Raw genomic sequence first — 20,658 nt, 5'->3', positions numbered from 1 at the left:
TAACTTAGAACTGATTAGTTTGTAAAGGCGATCGCCTCAGCAGATCTTTAGTTACTCGTAAAAAAACATATGGCAAAACGTCAATAATGATATTTTTTTCACAAATCCTACGATTTCTTCTAGAGTAATGATGCGATTTGAATTTTTCTGCATGAAATCGATGAGTCTTTGTATCGAGTAATTATGACTGATATAAAAGCGAAATCGTCTCAGCAGTTATTTAGTTATTTTGAAAATGCAACTTCCGGAATTTTTTAAATTTCTTTTTCATTTGACATTCCGGAAAATCGAAAAAATAAAAGCACTGAAAATTGATGGAATAGAATAAAAAAAAAACAACAAATCTAAAAACCTCATTTTTACACCTTTCCACTTCAAAGGAAGTTTATCATGAGAATGGTGTTTTCCGCTTGCAATCGAAGTTTTTTGAAATAGAATTGCAACGGATCCATTCGGAAGCATGCTACCAATGGAATTGGCAGAAATGAAGGAATATCAAGACTAATAACGCGTAAAGTAACGGTCACATGCCTTCTGTCGGATAAGCTCGGCCACCTGCTTGTTTTTCTAACGAACAGAAAAAGGAGAATCGGTCGGGAAGTTATTGGTTCGACCCATGATGGGTCACACCCAATTCCACCAATCCCTACCGGTCACACCCCGACAAGGGAGCGAGCGAAGCGAGCGAACGGGCCTGATTTTTATCGAATTTAATTACTACTGAACTTTCAAGAATCAATGAAAATTTCAAGGCCCTCAACAATTTCGTGAAAAAATCAAAGAGAACTGTATATTTCAGTTCCACTATTCACTGAAAATGAATAGCAAACCAGAAAATTCTGGGGAATATATTTTTGAATTTTCACAACAGTGACACTAAATGCGATTCAGGGGAAAAAGTCATGAAATTTCAGATTTCACTGAAAATTCAATGTAATTGGGCACTGAATCTTGGTACTAGATTGGAAATTCAAATACATTAAAGGAATTCTCCTTTTTATGTTGCATAAAATTCTGGAATTTTACTGAATTTTTGATAAACCTTAGAATTTCATGATTTTTTCCCCTGAATCTCATTAAGTTTCACTGTCTTGAAAATTTGTAGTCAACTGTCCATGAAATTGAATTCTTTTTCTAACAGTGTATGGCAGATTATGGAATCTAACAAATACCATTGGAAAGGTAAATAGTGCGACTTCAATCATATCTTTGATTCATCAGTTTTCGAACAATATGGAATGCGGTGATGTATTGAACCCGTGATAGGCTCGGTATCAAATGTGCCCCCGACGGGAGGGGTTCAATAATTTAGATTTACTTATAAAGTTCAATCCAATTTAGGATTTTCAACAACCACCATTGCAAGGATAAAAAGAAACTTATTGACAAAAGTCAACTGAATATCTAGACGTATTCAAAAGTTAGAAATCGTGGACGAATTTTAAGTGAAACACAAAAATTGGAATCACTTCATGACTGTGTACAAATAGGAGTATACATATATCCTGATAGATTGACATAAACGGCATCGAGATGAATATTTCGAAACAAAAAAAATAATAATGAAATCCGTTGCCTACTTTTAAAGATATTGAAGGAAGGAATTTACATAAAATGAAAAAAAAAAAAAAAAATTTTTAAACCGGCCAAATGCGCCTTTGTAAGCATTGTATTTTTCAAAAAATTGTATTGTTTCTCAGAAAAAAAAAATTGAAAAAATGCCGAGTAACCATTTCAATGCGTTGTTGTGGAAAAATGCCCGACTACTTATTTATGGATAATTGTTTCCGGGAAATTGAAAAAAGTGCAGAAATAAGGAAGAGCGCCAAGTTCATGAAGTTGAACTTGTCATTTTAAAAAACCACAGAACTTTTCATAACATCTAGAAATAATTGCAGCTTTTTTCTACAGTCGGCTGGTACTGTTGCAAATTTTATGAGTTCGAACTCATCAATGCCAACTCAATATTGTCTATTTCTGTGAGTTACGGAGTGCGTACGACCATAAAAAGTGTGGTTATCCACACAAAGTCAACGAAAAAGAGTGTCAATACAAGTGTTCCTTTAAAAAAAATTGTTCAGAAAATTCTCAGGACCAACGTAATTGGCGCGGTTTTTTGAAACACTCATTGCGGAGAGTTGTCGCAAAACAACCCTCGCAATGATGAACCTTCTCCATGCTTTTATGTTGCGAATGCTGCTAACTACCTGGCGATCACTATCTTAATTAATCTAATTTCTATCCATGAAAATTAAAATATTTGAAAATGGAAAAGAATAAACTTAAGCCATTAACTTAAATTATCCGGCCATTCCATCCAACACAATCACACAATTGACTATCTAAAGATTTGAACATCTAGCAAGGTGTAGTATATGCTTCAAAGCAATTTTTGAGTTCCAAAGTGAATCTTAAATCTCAAACAATAGACTCCTAAATAAGGATCCGCATTAAGATACAAAACCGCGCCAAGTACATTGGTCCTGAGAATTTTCTAAACAATTTTTTTCTTAAAGAAATACTCGACGCTCCGTATCTCTTGAACATTTCCCTGAAATTTACATGAGTTGTTGAGTTTTTCAAAAATATCTCAGAAACTATGGGAGATAGGGAATTTTTCTTGCAAAATTGGGAAAATTTTTATTTAAAAATTCATAAAACACCCCTCTTTGCAAAACCCCCCACTTTACAACCCTCCCCAGATATCACAACCACCCATTTTGCCAAATTCCCGCTCAAAAATTCGAAAAAATTTCTAGATTTTGGAAAATATTTTTTTTTTCTAAAAACAAGTATATTTTGGTTTGAAATTAATCCTAATTCTAATCATTAATTTTAAACAATTTTCTTATAAAACTTAGAAAAAAGTTTCTGGACTTTAGAAACCTGAAGGTTAGAAACCACGGTTTCTAAAATTTAGAAACTTCTTTCTAAAGCTAATCCACTTCTTTTCTCTCTGCATCTGTAATTTTTTTCATGTTCTGCAAGGGTATTTACATATATGTTGTGACATTGTCAGGTATTTTCAATTAAATACCCGACAATGTGGAAAGTTGCGTGCAATGACTACAAGTGATCCTTGACGTAAATGCTCGGAACTCGTGAATAATCAAATATATTTATGCCGACTATGGCCGAACACTCGATCCCTCTCTCAGCTTCTCAGTTCAGCTTAGCCTCCTCTCACACCGAAACACGAGTACAAGGCCCCAGCTTACCAATTTGTTGTCGCTAGGGCTCGTGCACACCACGATCCTAATTCTCTGGACCAGGAGTGGGATTCAGGGATCAGTAACCGCGAGAAGTATAAGTCGTAGCCGTCAAGCCCATTTTACCCCACACGTCCAATCGAGGACGCAAACAATACCCTCATTGTCACAATGTGTTAAAAAATTAATATAATTATCAAATTATTGTACAGATCGGGAGTGGAATTCTCAGTACGATGAATTTCACAATGCTAATAATTTGTTTTACCACGCGAGTGACTACTACCGCCACCATCGGAACCAATGTGAACTACATGCTGCTTCACATGATTTCAGGGGTCTCACCAGCCTCTGTTTGACCCATAGACATTTAATACATAGACTACGGATTCGGGTGGTGGAGGCTGCAAGAAATAGAAAAGGAGCGCCGTTCTGTCGATGGCTTCTCTCTTTGTCAAATATTTCTCAGAGTGGAGCAAGCACGGTCACGGAATGGGGGATACGTTCACTATGCAATGGCGACTATCCCTCTCTACGGCACCGTTCGACAGAGTCAGAGAACACTCTCTGTCCGTTTCGTGCTTTTTTCAATACACAGGAGGGATAAGAAACCCACAGTCGATGTATTATATGTCCATGGTTTTGCCTCCTTCCCTCTATTCTCCATGGTAAGACACTGTTGGCAATTCCTGGGAGGCGAAAAATAAGAATTCGAGTTGCGCTGTAAATTTAATGGCTCAAGTCTGACCGTTTTCGTTTAGAAGATAATGGAAACGGGAAAAATATGTATGCTAGTTCGTTGCTATGTGCATATCTTCGTAAATATTGAACGAAATAAATTAGTAATTGCATCAGTGGAAAGCGGATTGGTGATTTATATAGGGTAACTAAGGAAAGTTTTCGTCCAAGTGGGCGCATTTTTGCTTCCGAATGGAAGCATTGTAATCGACCAAATTCAAGTTTTCAATTTTTTGTATTCTGTCAACCTATTATGATCCAAAAAGTCCGAAAATACAATTTTTAGACCGCGTCCGTACGTATGTATGTACGTATGTAACAAAGTTTTTCTTCAATTATTCGCCAGTTCAACAATGGAATTCAATCTTTTCTTTTCTCAAATGTACATCCTACTGAGCTCCATCTAGAGCCATTAATTGAAATTCAATTCATTAACGCATTTTAAAAATTTTCGAATTTTTTCAAAAATCGGTTTTTTTAAGATAACTAAAAAAAATGTTCCAAATTCATTAGATAACGGCTTAAAAAATTTGGTGACATGCCCTTTCGACCGAGTTCGAAGATGAAGACGATAGCAGTAATCGTTACTGTGATTTTGGTGAAAGTTGGCAAATTTTTTTTTTTAATCAGAATTCCGCAGATATCTGGGGATTCTTGGCTTCGAATGAATTATGTCATAGCTTGAAATGTTTGTATTGATACCCTGAAGTGGAAGTTGAACGATGGTTACGATAACTGCCTCCGTTGATGTAATTTTTTTATTATAATTTTCAGAAATTTCAAATTTTTCATCAGTTTCCCCGAAAATTACCTCTTTCATGGTTTCTTCAAATTTGATGTTTCAAACTCAGTTAATTGTGAATAAATACATTTTTTCCAATGATATTCTGTTGAAATTTTGTTATGATATAAATAGTATCATTCTTTCATTTGATTTATACAAGAATTTCAGGAATCGCTTAAGGTATTGGAAAGTTTGTTTCCTTTCCGTGATTGTGGAAAATGCACTTGCGTTGATTATTTGAATGAAAGAAAAAGGTTCAAATTCATTTAAAGTTAATCTATTTATTTAGTAATTTTAAGGATTCATGCACAGCTGTTACGAGCAACTAAAATATCATTTTTTAAAAATCTGATATTTTAGTTATCTGGGGCCCATAATCCATGTCCTCTCCAGAAAACCCAGACAGAAATTGCAAAAGAGAACAGGTGTAGACTTTAAATAATGACGTTGCTAGTATTAATATTCCATTCTCATCTTCGTAATCATTGTCGTCAGTAATTTGGAAGTAATTGTTGGATCAAATTAATCCAGGAGGGTTATTGTGCCATGTAAAAATGTTACATTTTTCCCGGGGGAAAGTCCGCTTTCGCCAAAATAGAATTTTTCGGCAAATTCATTTAAGTATGCGTAAATAAAAAAAAAACAAAAACAAATGTTTTTGCAAAAAAACTGGGCCAAGAAAAAGTTTTGTGGGGTCGTTTCTGGAAAGAAGAAACATTCTTTTCTGGAAACCACAATTCCCATAGAAATTTTGCAAAAAATAAACAAATAAAAATCAAAGCCAAGTCAAGAAATGTCCAATGGATCATGGAATGTGCTATCAGATTATTATGGGGAGGATAACTCTATAAAATAGGGGCCACTCTTCATAAAATAAAAAATTCAGTAAAGACAGGATTCAAAGTTCTTGGCGCGGATCAGAAGATACAGATTGATACGAGACAATGAGTTGGAAAACTCCGTCATTGTTCGGTTTTTCACCGAAGTATTTTTTACCCACTCACACAAACGCACGAACTCATTCGCATGCACGCATGGCTTCTCACAGCTGACCCACTCGGTAACCTCAGATGACCGATAATTTATTCATCTGAACACCTGAGGCGCCACACAATAGACAGGGGTCACTGAATCGGCGAATTATTCGACACCTACCATCTCTCAATGTATTAATCGCCCTCAGTTGTCTATTGTACTCCGATGTAGTGACACGCGGAAGTAACGCTTTAGATTTTCTCTCTTTTGTTCTTCGCTTATATTTATTGCTAAATTCGCTTTGGTTCCTCTCATAACTATTGTTAGTTGCTCTTTAATTGTGTTAACTCGCTTTGATCACCTCAGGTAAACATTAATAAGTATAAATAGCGACAATTTGTGTTTATTAAATTGACTACATTGACCGACACCACGCGTGTAATTTCTCGACCTTCTCAGACTCCTGAAGATCCATAAACATCGCGCACCTAGTTCATTCCCTCCAACAAAAACCAGATTCGGCATCGAACAGACATAATAAAACATTTTATGTCATATTGTCACAGATTTTGACAGGGATGTTTTAATGACGTAAAATGGAGACATTATCTGACAATTAACAAGATATAACATTAAAATTTAATATTTGCAGATTAAATATCGGAAAGGGTTAGAAACTGGAAAATTATGACATATTCTGTAAAAAAATAGAATAAGGGACTTGAAGTTTTCAGGATTTTGTAGTTGGGATACTTTCGTTTGATTGATTCAAACTTAATTAATTAATCAATGATAAAGTGGACGCTGTAGCAATATAGAATATGGGTGAGGAAGAGGGGAGTTATAGATCGGAGGGAGGTAGGGGTGGAAACTAGAACTTGGGGCAAAATGGCATGCCCATACATCATCCATTGGCCTCCTTTTGAATAGAACTCGCTATCCCGTTTTACCCTACTGTGAAACAATGTGTCTCGATATAACATTATACGCCACTGTCTGATTTACCCTACTATGCCATTTTGCCCCACTATTCAATTTATCGTGATATTTCGTTTTACCCCACTATCTAATCTACCTGTCTCGCGATTCGCCTCAGTCTATTTTATCCCACTGTCTCTTCCACCATGTTTCCTCTTATCTTCCCCTCTCCCTCTTTGACCTCCGCTATCCCGTACTACCCCTTGTTCTCCTCTTATCATTCCCATCCCATGAATTACCTATATAAACCCCAAAAATATTAGTCTTATCAGCAACAACCACAAGGCCTAGAGGACTTCCGGGCATCCAATCGCGTTTCTACGCTCGAAGCGTACGGATGCACCAGTTCCGCACGAGAGCTATGAAACAAAGACTGCAATAAGTCAATAAAATCAGTATAATTCGTGAAACGAGATCAAAAACTTCTAATAAAGTGAGTGGCGAAAGCAAACAAGTTGGTGATAATAAATCTGCAATAGCGGAAAATACTAAAGAAGCTGCCAGTATCATGGACGCAGAGGAGCCGATCCTAAGCACGAGAGAGCTAACTCGGCTTGAGAGCAAATCCAAGAGCACTAATCACCTACAAGAGTTAATCCGAAAGGAAAAAGATAAGAAGAGAAAAAGAACTGAGCGATATTCAAGAAAAATTGATGCAAATACATCAGACCGTAGTTTGAATTCAGTAGTTTAACCTCAGGAGATATAGACGAAAAGACCCCAAAACGCCAAAACCAGAACCCCACACCAGCACAAATGGAGCAATCAGATAAACAATGAGTAGACCAAGTGGAGATAATAGTTGGAGATATTCAATCCAAGTATGATCACATCGAAAAAGAATATGAATCTCTCCTAAGAGTGAATCAAAAATTGAAAGAGCAATTGAAACCACCACCAAGGAAGAACCAGCAGAAAAAACGAAGCCAGCACGTGCAACTCAACAGAGAAGCAGCCGGGGGAACACCACAGGCGAACCAGCAACACACACAGAGGGACACACAGGCCAGTGACATCGCAAGCCAAGCACTCACCGATGTTGAAGACAGCGAGACGACTGAGCATCACACCCATCCCAATGTCACAACAGAGAACATCAAAACACACACAAAGATGAAAATACCTCCGATTAATATCTCAGGTAAAAATGTAAAAGAAACCATCCACACAACCTCTCTAGATTTAAATATCAAAGACTTCAAAATAAAGACCCTCAATAGTTTTGGTAACACCTACTGCAGCCAGATAGTATTGAAAATCACAACAAAATACGTGATGCATTGAAAGAGAGAAACATTGATCACTTCACATTCACTCTAGATGAAAATAGAAATCAAACATTTCTCTTAAAGGCAGTAGATAGTAGTTACACCCCAGACGAAATTTTGATGGATTTAAGAAGCCAAGAAAGTACAAATTTAGAGTTCATTAAAGTTACAAAATTGTCAACACCGAAATCTAGAAAAAATAAGGTAGAACTACCAATATACATTGTTCAAATCACACCCCAGAGTCAACCAAGCAAACTGAAAGAAATAAAATATATTCTTCACCAGAAACTTGAATGTAAAAAAATTGAAAAAAGAGACCCATTGCAATGCAAAAATTGTCAGAGGCTGGGCCATGCCGCATAAAATTGTAACATGCAATATCGATGTGTCAAATGCATTGAATCCCACTTGCCGGGACAATGTAAAATACTGATCCATCAGTTCCCAAAGAGATTCTATATTGTGTACTATGTCAACAATACAGGCCTCCAGCGTCTTACAAACGCTGTCCGAAACGTAAAGAATTGATAAAAAAATCCCAACACAGAACAAAAAACCCAACGAAGATATTCCGATTTTACAACAGGTGAGACAAGTCATTAGGGACCCTAATATTCAATACTCTCAAATCGTCCAAGGAGCAACAACAAGTCAATATAAGCCTAAAGAAAATGATTACTTGCTTGAAGAAATGAAGTCAATTAAAGTGCAATTACAAACTTTACTCACTCTAGTACATAACAACACAGCGAAAATTGATCTCCTTATGATGGAGAACACAACCCTCCATATCAATGGCGACCAATACAATGAATAAGAAAATAATTGAGAAACTGAAAATAATTCCAGTAAATGTCAATTCAATAATCAGAAATAGCAGAAGAAACAGTTTATTGAATAAAATAAATCAACATAACCCAGATATTGTCCTAATTTGTGAAACTAAAATTAGCTCGCAGCATAAGTTAGAATTTGAAAAATATAATATAGAAAGAAAGGATCGACCAAACAATAAACAAGGCGGAGGAATCGCCATTCTAATCAAGAAACCCCTAGAGTATTCATTAATTGAAACCTCTTACAGTAATAATACAAAAATCATAGAAGCATTGACCCTTCAATTTCCGCTTGATAATGGCTACAAGCTAATATTTATAACAATATATGTACCTCATGGGCAGAATGAAAAATTCAAGGAGAAATTTCGAAATTTATTTGAAAAATTGAATCTCAATGATGAAAAAACTTACTACATTATAACTTACTACATTATGATCTGAACGCGAAACATGGCAATTGGGGAAACCCAACTAACAACACACGTGGAAATTTTCTCGCTGATTGGCTATTGAATTTCCAAGATAAATTCAAAGTTGAACTGTATTACACCGATATTCCCTCCTGCCCCCGAGCAAATTCATCTTGATTTATGCCTAGCGGACCAAAGACTCACGATTCCTGACCCTGATATCCATTGTATTAGAGCCATGCCCTACGATTCAGATCATAATGCATTATTAATTGAAGCCAAAATAAAGAATAAGAACGATTGGTTAATGAATATTAAAGAAGAAATCCCACGATTCAATTACAAAAAAACAAATTGGGATAAATTTCAAAAATATTTAGATAAATGTTACACCACGAAAATTTCATCAGATAGGAATTTAACGAAAGATGAAATCAACTTCCACATAAACGACATCGAAAAAAAACATAATTAAAACGATAGAAAAAATTGTCCCCACAGTAAAAAGTAAGAATAGCTCAGAATGCTACAAAAACCCCATAATCATAAAGTTAGAAAAAATTGAAAGCTTGTTATTAACAAGAATAAACAAACTTTATAGAGAGTTTAAGACATATAAAAACACAGAACTAGATTCCCTCAATGAAGAATTGAGAATAATTAGAAAATTACTCAAGCAAGAATATCAGAATTCGATAAACAAATTCTGGACTGATAGGATTAAGAATATTCCAAAGAATACGGCGCAATCATTTCCAATGATAAACCAAATATTTAGACCTAAGGGCAAAATAGATATCGACAATTTCATAATCGATGATAAGAATGAAGATATTTTAGCACAAACTGCCATAAGACCCAAGGATTGTTCAAAAAAAGATGAAAAAATATTCATTACAGGCCCATTACAAAAATTGAACATCTTAGACCAACATTTTGCAAATATTCATGAACAAAATGAAGACTTGGCAAGAGAATGCCTAAAAGATATAATTTACAGAGATGCAGATAAATTAAAAGAAATGCTGGAAAGTGAAGAAACAATCACAATATTCACAGAAAATAATAGAGCCGATTATCCGATTGATACTTCCTCAACGTACTTTACAAGTACATTTAAATTAACAGGAATATTCAGTAAACTAAATAATAAAAGGTCGTCAGGCAGTGACAAAATCCCAAATATTGTGTTAAAGCACTTATCAAATAGACTAATTGAAAATTATTGCATCATTTTTAATAACTGTCTGAATTATATGACATTTCTTCAAAGATGTAAAGAAGCAAATGTCATAGCAATCCAAAAACCAGGGAAAGATCCAACAAACCCTACCAGTTATGGACCAATAAGCCTATTACGAAATATAGGAAAAGTATTTGAAATTGTCATAAATATAGCACTCAACTCTTTTTGTAAAGAGAAAGGTATTATACCGAACGCCCAATTCGGATTTATACATAAACATTCGACAGTTCACGCCGTGTCGAAGCTCTCCTCAGATATTGTGGGGCAATTAATAGGAAACTATACGTCGGAGCTTGTCTAATCGATCTGGAGAAGGCCTTTGATACCATCTGGATCAGAGGCTTAATTTACAAATTGATGAAAAAAGGCTTTCCTGAGCACACGATAATACTGATATGGAATATGATCACAAATAGAAGTTTCAAGACTACTGACGGGATGTTTAATTCCGAAAAACGATTTATCATACCTAATGGAGTTCAAAAGGGGACGGTGAATTCTCCGATCCTTTTCAATATATACATTAGTGACGTACTCCAATTGTACGAGATAAACAAAGACAATGAAAAATATGGTCTTTCATTCGCAGATGATTTGATTATATATTATATTGATAAAAAAGTAGAAAATATTCAAAAAGGTCTGTGTTCAGAATTTAATGTCCAATTTTGGCACTGAGACAGCACCTCTCGGACTGTCGTCTGAATTCACGAGCGCTGAAACATGCCATCATTGCGAAATGATAAATCAGTATTAGTTCATACCTGGAGAGTGATTCATTGNAAAAAAAAAAAAAAAAAAAAAAAAAAAAAAAAAAAAAAAAAAAAAAAAAAAAAAAAAAAAAAAAAAAAAAAAAAAAAAAAAAAAAAAAAAAAAAAAAAAAAAAAAAAAAAAAAAAAAAAAAAAAAAAAAAAAAAAAAAAAAAAAAAAAAAAAAAAAAAAAAAAAAAAAAAAAAAAAAAAAAAAAAAAAAAAAAAAAAAAAAAAAAAAAAAAAAAAAAAAAAAAAAAAAAAAAAAAAAAAAAAAAAAAAAAAAAAAAAAAAAAAAAAAAAAAAAAAAAAAAAAAAAAAAAAAAAAAAAAAAAAAAAAAAAAAAAAAAAAAAAAAAAAAAAAAAAAAAAAAAAAAAAAAAAAAAAAAAAAAAAAAAAAAAAAAAAAAAAAAAAAAAAAAAAAAAAAAAAAAAAAAAAAAAAAAAAAAAAAAAAAAAAAAAAAAAAAAAAAAAAAAAAAAAAAAAAAAAAAAAAAAAAGAGTGATTCATCTAAATCTTGATCAAAATTCGGCAACAAAAAATATTCAATTCAGTATTTTCGATTGAAAATCAAGCAGACCTTTTCATTCTGAATTTTTCAATTGGAAGTGTTGTTCAAATTTGTAATAGTGTAGATTATTTTTTTTATTAAACGACTTTTGAGTGCGAACAAAGAAAAAATTCGTGTTCGTGTTCGAGTTTATTCAGTGCACTAATCTAACCGATTCACCAAGAAATCAGCCCAATTCTCCCAGACAAAAATCCAAAATCCAGTTCTCTTTTTCATTCAAAGAAAATTCCAGCCTAGAAAAACTCCATCCGACGCTGCCCAAAAATCCCAAAAACCAGAAAAAGTCTTATTCAATTCAGTTCCATTCCCAAATATTGGTCCTTCGAGCCGGATTTTGGCCATAACGGTCGCGTCGGTTCAAGTGTTAGATTCATTAGAACCATTCAAAAATCAAACCAGATTATTCTAGAATAAAATTTGTGGTGAAGTCAATTCAATTCGCACGAGTAGTGAGAACAAAGGGACAGTGTTTACGTTTTGCGCCGGGCTCGAGTAGTCCAAACATACACAACATTCTAAAACCGCAGTGACACTCAGTACACGGCAACAGTGATAGAGAGTTTAATGAACAGGAGTGCTCAACCAGTGACATTTAATACAAGATAAATTCACTTGTGCCGAACAGTCGGTAAAACGGAAATCAATTCAACCAGCAATATTCTCACCGTCGGTAATGTGATTAACGTCGGCCAGGTAGAGACTCCATTCGAATGTGATCAAGTGAAACAGACCCTGAGGAAACCTTTGAAGAAGTTGAAAACCAAACAGCTCAAGGAGATTTCCAAACATCAATTAGCAAATTATTAATTCAAGAAGAAAATTTAATCACCTCAACCTCAAAAAACTCAACAACACCCCTTGAAATTGAGAATCCCATCATCACTGTCACGGATATATCAGATTCTGAACCAAAGATTACGCTCCAGGAGACAATTTACAAAAGAATTGATTCAGAATCACCTGGCAACAATAGTGGACCATACATAGCGGACTCACGGGTTTCAATTCAATTAACCAGGGGTAATATTATCCAGAAAGTTAAACGGTTCACCGAATCAACGGAATTCCACAGTTTTAGCCTCACTCAACTGAACATTAAACTTCAGTTAATCACAGAACAATATTCATCCCTCACCAACTACCATCAACAACTCCTGTTGCTGAATGATGCCCCTTTATAGGAAGACGATTATTTTAAGAACGACTTATACGATGCAATTCTGGCGGATTACATCCAGGGAAAATCAACTCTAACAGAACGCATTGAGGAACTTCAAGCTGCAGAACTGAAAGCACAGACCGAATCAACACGAAGTGAAGCCCAACAAGACAGCGCCCTAGCCCTATCAGCACTGCAACGATTCCCGGAGATCCCAATCAAGGCTTTCAGCGGAGCTCGTAGAGACTATCCCGCGTGGGTTGATCTGTTTCACTCATTGATAGAAAAGAGAACAGACATCGATAGTGTGAGGAAGATGCATTTTCTGAAAGGCGCACTGCAAGGAGAAGCCGCCGACCTTATTTCAAACTTGAAGGTTACAGAAACAGCTTTCGACACAGCGTGGAAACTCATCAAGGAAAGGTATGAGAATAAATGCTTACTCATTACAGCCGAACTCAACAAGCTAATGGAGCTGCCACTAGTCAAGGAGAGGAAGGCTTCAGAGCTACACCGACTTATTCCTGACACCACATAATCAACGGATGCACTGAATGCGCTAGACGTCCCAACAGCAGAGGGGGGTCCGATTCTTGTTCAGAATATCCTGCGGCCGTTGAACAAGGTCAGCCGAGAGGCTTGGGAGAACAAGATTGGGAAGCTGACTGAATATCCCACGTACCCATTCTTGGCGGAGTGGATCAAATCTCGAGCAGATGCATTGGAAGCAATTGAATTCAAGAAAGCACGTCAAAAGAGCCTCCCATCTTCGCAGAGCAATTCACCTAGTAAACAGAGCCACTCATCCAGCAAAAAATCAAGTTCAGGGAAGGATTCGCCTCAGTCAGCCAAGGTCATGCATACCAACACAGCAAACCAGAGAGAAAGGTCGTCTCAGCAGAGACAAGACAAGCCCAAATTATCAGAAAGAGAAAAATCAACCATGAAGAGTCAGTTCCCATGTGCAGTGTGTGGAAAAGAGCACTTTATCGTCTACTGTGATGAGTTCAGGAGCCTTTCAGAGGATGACAGGATGAAGGTGGTTGACCAGTTCATTTGCTTCAACTATTTTGGCAACCACCGTCACAGCAAATGCACATCAAGTAAAAGGGGCACCATTTGTGGTGAATCACATCACACGATGATTCGCACGCCCTCCGCTGCATTCATGAAGAAGAAAAAAGAAAAACAAGACTCTGAGCGAACCAGGGGTTCGGAGGCAGCCAGCACGAAAAAGTGACTAATAAAAGGCAATAGTCGAACCACCCAGCTCAATTCACCCCGAAGAAGTAGATCAGTTCCATCCAAGAACATCAGCATCAGCTCTCCTGAGGACAATGAGTACACTGATTTACTCAAGATCAGCGATTCCAGTGGAGCCAGCACTCACCAGGTCGACTTATCAATCACCGGGCAGAGTTGTTCGACCACTCACAGCATGATTTCAACCAGACCCAGTGTACTTCTAGCCACAGCAATGGCTTACCTGGTCATCAACAACAGCAACACTCAACCGGTACGTTTGTTAATTGATACTGGATCTAAGCTTACCTTTGTTTCAAAGAAACTCATCAAGCAGTTGCAAATTCCCATGAAAAAATCATCGATCACTGTAACGGTTCTCCAGGAAATACCCTCAGGCAAAACAAAGGGAAAAGTCCAACTCACACTAAGGTCAATGCATAACGAGCAACAAATTGAGCTCGAAGCTTATATTTTAGGTGGAATCACGGCCTCGCTACCTTCATTCTCAACCAGAACGATTCAGCACCCTCAGTTCAAATCACTTCAACTAGCAGATCCAGAGTACCTGACTTCCCGATCAGTCGAGATTCTGCTCGGCTCAGATAATTATCGGCGAATTATCGAGAAGGGTTTGTAGAAAGGGGACTCAAACTCACCCATGGCTCAACTCACTTTGTTTGGATGGATTGGTCTTGGACCAGTTGACGACAGGAATTCGTCAACAAGCAGCACACATCACGTTGTCACTAATGAAGAGTTTAACGACTTGCTAAAGTCATTCTGGATTCAAGAAGAGGTTCCAACAACAGCAGACTCGACTTATTCACCAGAGCAAATTCATTGTGAGGAACATTTTCAGAAAACACATAGCAGAGACAGTCATGGAAGATATACAATGAGGTTACCGCTCCATTCATCAGCATCGTTATTAAGAGAATCAAAATCGAGGGCAAAGACCTACCTGACAAGTCTCTTGAAGAGAATGTCAAACGATGCTACTCTCCTGCAAAGATATACGGAATTTCTTCAGGAATATAAAACGTTGGGACACATGAAACGCATTTCAGATCAATATTCACAAGGAACTGCTGCAGTTGGCGGCCAATCTGTCGAGATGACCTCGGTACATGCTGCTTCTGGAGCAGGAGGATTGAGGGTTTCGATGGACAACCCTTCAACTCAGAGTTCAAAGATTCCAGAGTATTTTTTCCCGCATCATGGAGTTTTGAGAGAGAGCAGTGAGACGACAAAATTAAGAGTTGTATTCAATGGGTCCAGCAAGACCAGTTCCGGAGTTTCACTCAATGACATTATGCACATTGGAGCCAAGATTCAGCGATACATTTCGGACGTACTCATCTATTGCAGACAGTATCAATACATCTTCATGACTGATATTACCTAAATGTTCAGGCAGATAAATGTTCACCCAGATGACTGGCCCCTCAAACAAATCCTATGGACTGATTCAAGCAGGGAGATAATCACTTATCAACTCACCGCAGTGACGTACGGGACAAGATCAGTGCCCTTTCCAGCTGTACGAGTTCTTCAATAACTGGTATCAGATGAGGCGGATAAATTTCCGCTAGCTAAAGACCCTCTTACGAAAGGCAGATATGTGGACGATATCTGCGGAGAAGCTGATTCACCAGAGGAACTCAACGAAGTGGCTCGCCAAGTCCAGGGCCTATGTCTCGCGGGGGATTTCCCCCTACCAAAATGGCACAGAAATTCAAGAGCATTCCAGTTGACTGATTCACAAGCGCAGATTATCCAAGAGGAACGATCAATAGAGAAACGTTCAACAGAAGTCCCAAACAAAAATCCTTGGAATTTCATGGTCGCCTAGATCAGACGCATTCACCTTCACGTCCAGAGCACCAGACAATCCAACAATCACAAAGAGAATAATCCTATCAGAGATAGCACAGCTGTTTGACCCATTGGGTCTACTCTCACCAGTACTAATCAACGCAAAGGTCTTACTGCAAGGACTGTAGATAGAAAAACTAGGTTGGGATGATCCTCTGGCCCCAACAACTGCAAAAAAGTGGGATCAATTCAGAATAGTACATTACGCAACTAGTGCGGAAAGCAGGCGGTTACTGATACCGCCTGCTGTCCGCACGTCTTGCGTATACTATTTTATATGATAAGTGCGTGATGAAGTCTGGGGGCGGAGGGGGGGAGAGTGGGGGGTGTGGGGGTGAACCCCCCCACGAGAAAAGGGAGTCCAGGGGGCGAAGCCCCCCGTGGGGGGGGGGGGGGGGGGCAAAGCCCCCCCCCCACTGAAAAAAAAGATCACATTTATTTAAAAAAATAATTATAAAAAAGTGTGATTTAAAAATTATGCGGAACTTCTGAAGAAAAAATTAATTATATTCATTAAATATGTAGTTCAAAAAACTTGTGAAGTATTTTTAATTGAAAAAAATTAATTATAATAATTACAAAATATAATTTTTACAAATCATTAAGAATTCGCAAAAAAAAGAAAATTATAATTATAAAAAAATATGATACAAAACGTTATATTTTTCTATCGAAGTTGTTGATTTTTGGCCTTTTCGGCATTTTCTAAAATATCTGATGGAAGATTTTCGTTGTTGTTATCAAAATCATCATAACGGATTCTCTGCTGTGGAGTTTTTGGCGATCCTGCTGTTGCTTCATTGGAGAATATTTTATTTCCATTTTCTTCAAATGTCACATCACCAATAAACCCCTCCTCATCAGTAAATAAATTCTCCTCACTGCCTAACTCTTCATCACTATCAGGAATTATACGATTTTGCCTCATTTTATCTGCTTCGAAAATCACCTTTTCATTTTTCAGTCATTCCATGTATTCATTCCATGTATTCAGAGGTTAGATTTTCTTCCTTGTTATTCTCTTTTAATAGGTGATGCGCATGCGCGTCATGCGTTATTTCGGGTTTCAGTTGAGTGTGGGTAGGCGCTTGAAACCCACTACTTTCCAGCTGACTATAGTCAATTGAAACCCATGCGGTTACACGCACGTATCATATAAAAGAATTATCCCTACTTCTAAAAGTCAACATTCTCAGGTGGCCAGGACTGAAGAAGGATACAAGAGTAGAGGTGCACGGATTCTCCGATGCTTCGCAAGTGGCGATGGCTGCAGCCGTTTACCTGCAGACTATCAACGAAACGGAAACGAAAATCACCTTAGTCATCTCCAAAACAAAAGTGGCACCACTGAAAAGACTCACCATGCCGCGACTGGAGCTGACTGCTGCTTGCCTCTTAGCAAAACTCACTAGGTATGTTCTAGACTAATTAAACTTGTCTAATTCACCTGTATTTCTGTGGACAGATTCATCAGTGACCCTTACCTGGATCAATTCACACCCCTCACGTTGGAAGGAGTTTGTGAGAAATCGAGTTTCACTCATTCACGACATAGTCCCAGAATGCAACTGAAAATTCGTTCCTAGCAAGGAAAATCCAGCAGACTGTGCCAGCAGGGGCTTAACAGTTCAACTGTGGTGGCATGGGCCAGCTTGGCTCCAGAGAGATTCATCAGCATGGCTAACAGATACTCCAACATCAATTTCACCAAAACACTTAGAAGAAAAATCAGGAGTTCTACTGACAGCAAAGGTTCAACCAATCATCTGGGACCTAATCAACAAATATTCAACTATGACAAGGCTGTTGAGGGTAACAGCAATCTGTCAAAGAGTCATCGAAAGGATGAAAAGGACGCCCAACTCCTCTCTAGCCACTCCACTCAACCTCGGAGACCTGGAACAAGCCAGGCTCTTCTGAATGAAAACAACGCAAGCAGCCCACTTCAAGGAAGAGTTAAAATCACTGTCACAAGGCCAGGTTCTAAGTAGGTCCAATCCAATCACGAGACTAACTGCATGTATTGATCCCCAGGGTATCTTACGAGTTGGAGGTCGTCTTCATCTAGCTAAACTCACCACAGAAAGCAAACACCAGGCAATCCTTCCGAAAGACTCTCAGCTCGCCCAGCTTATGATCAAAGACGCTCATCATAGGACATTCCATGGTGGGATCCAGTTGACACTTGGCTACGTGAGACGTTCTTACTGGATTCTATGCGGACGAGCCCCAAGATCATTATACGTAAGATCATTCATCCTAAAGTGTGTCCCCTGCACCAGACGAAGAGGAATTCGTGCACAGCAGCTCATGGGACAATTGCCAGAAGCTAGACTCACCCCAGCGAAAGCGTTCACCCACACTGGATTAGATTATGCTGGGAGTGTCACTCTTAAGACGATCAGTGGACGAGGAGCCAAGACATACGAAGGCTGGCTAGCAATCGTTGTATGTATGACTACATCAGCAATTCACATCGAGGTGGTCACCGACTATTCAGCAGAGCAGTTCATAGCAGCATTCAGACGATTCATCAGTCGCAGAGAACCCTGCAAAAACCTCTATAGCGACTGTGGCAATAATTTTCTGGGAGCAGAAAAAGAGCTAAAACGACTATTCACGTCTGGGACAGCAGAAGCTCATCACCTAGCTAAACGCCTCCTCAACGATCAAACTCAGTGGTCATTCAACCCTCCATCAACTCCACACTTTGGGGAAAAGTGGGAAGCTGCGGTCAAATCCATCAAACATTATTTGAGAAGGACAGTAGACAATGCTCTGATGACATTTGAGGAAATCACAACTCTACTGGCACAAATAGAAGCAGTTCTAAATTCAAGGCCACTAGAACCCCTCACAAATGATCCAGAAGACTTCAACGCACTCACACCAGGACATTTCTTAATGCTCGATTCACCAGCAATAATTCCAGAACCATCATTAGAGAATGTCAACACGGCCAGACTATCAAGATGGCAAGCAACTCGACAAAGAATGCAACAATTCTGGAAACAGTGGTCTCCAAGCTATCTCCAGCAATCTAAATCCATATCCATGTGGCATTATCCTAAACACGACATCAAGAAGGGTTCTCTGGTCCTCATCACAGATGAACGATTCCCCCCGGCCAAGTGGCCATTAGCTAGAGTTACTGCTCTGCACCCTGGAAAACATGGACTAACCAGAGTAGTGACGGTTGGCACAGATATTTCAACATTCGAGAGGCCAATCGCCAAACTGGCGATTCTACCAATTCCCTCATCAGAAGATTGATCAGCAAGAACTACTCATAGTTTATTCAAAATTAATCAATTTTTGTTCGAGAAATACTGTGTCACCCCAGGATGTAATAAGTCAACGATGCAGTCGTTGACGGTGGGGAGTATATTCAGAATTTAATGTCCAATCTTGGCACTGAGGCAGCACCTCTCGGACTATCGTCTGAATTCACGAGCGCTGAAACGTGCCATTGTTGTGAGGTGATAAATCAGTCTTAGTTCGTACCTTGAGAGTGACACATCTAAATCTTGATCAAAATTCGCTAACAAAAAATATTCAATTCAGTATTTTCGATTCAAAATCAAGCAGAGCTTTTCATTCAGAATTGTTCAATTGGAAGTGTTGTTCAAATTTGTGGTAGTTTAGATTATTTTTTTTACTAAACGACTTTTGAATGCAAACAAAGAAAAAATTCGTGTTTGTGTTCGAGTTTATTCAGTGCACTAGTCTAACCGATTCACCAAGAAATCAGCTCAATTCTCCCAGACAAAAATCCAAAATCCAGTTCACCTTTCCATTCAGAAAAAATTCCAGCCTAGAAAAACTCCACCCGACGCTGCCCAAAAAATCCCAAAAACCAGAAAAAGTCTTATTCAATTTAGTTCCATTCCCAAACAGTCTGAAAGATCTCTTTGGAAAGATTAAATTTTTTTGCCATACATGGAAATTGAAGATTAATGATGGGAAATGTGAAACCATTCTGTTCAAACCAAACCTAATGACAGCTGCCCATGAAGTGAAAAAAAATTATAAACAATTTCATATGAAACCAGCTTCAGATGCAGAAAAAAATAGTCCACATAAACAAATCGTTAAATACCTCGGAGTGAATATCGATGAAAACTTGAAATTTACTCAACATATCAATATCCAACTGGGGAAAGCAGAAAAAGCATTCCAATTGCTCAAGAGACTTTTTCATAATAAACATCTCAATATGAGAACCAAAGTCATCTGTTATATGCTACTAATAAGACCGATATTGACCTATGGCTCTGTAGTATGGTTCAACCAGAGTACACACGTGATTGAGAAATTAAGATGTTTTGAAAGTAAATGCTTGAGAGCATGTCTTTCGATGTATATATCCGAACAAAGTAATTTCAAGCATTACGTGAGTAATCTGAGACTATACGAAGCAGCCAAAACCCCAGGATAGATATCCATATCTTAAAATTAATAAGAGGCTACTGTTCAAACGTCAAGAAAATAGACAAACCAGTGATATCTGAAAGCTGCACTCTAGACGAGAATTACAAAATCAAATCACTTGAGACTGGATACGTTCCACCAGAGGGTTTTATTTACTTAGATAAAAATAATTACATAC

The sequence above is a fragment of the Diachasma alloeum genome, unplaced genomic scaffold (assembly GCF_001412515.2).
Source record: "Diachasma alloeum isolate Michigan unplaced genomic scaffold, Dall2.0 Dall_scaffold_00311, whole genome shotgun sequence".
Lineage (NCBI taxonomy): Eukaryota > Metazoa > Arthropoda > Insecta > Hymenoptera > Braconidae > Diachasma > Diachasma alloeum.
Note: the sequence above shows the minus strand (reverse complement) of the source record.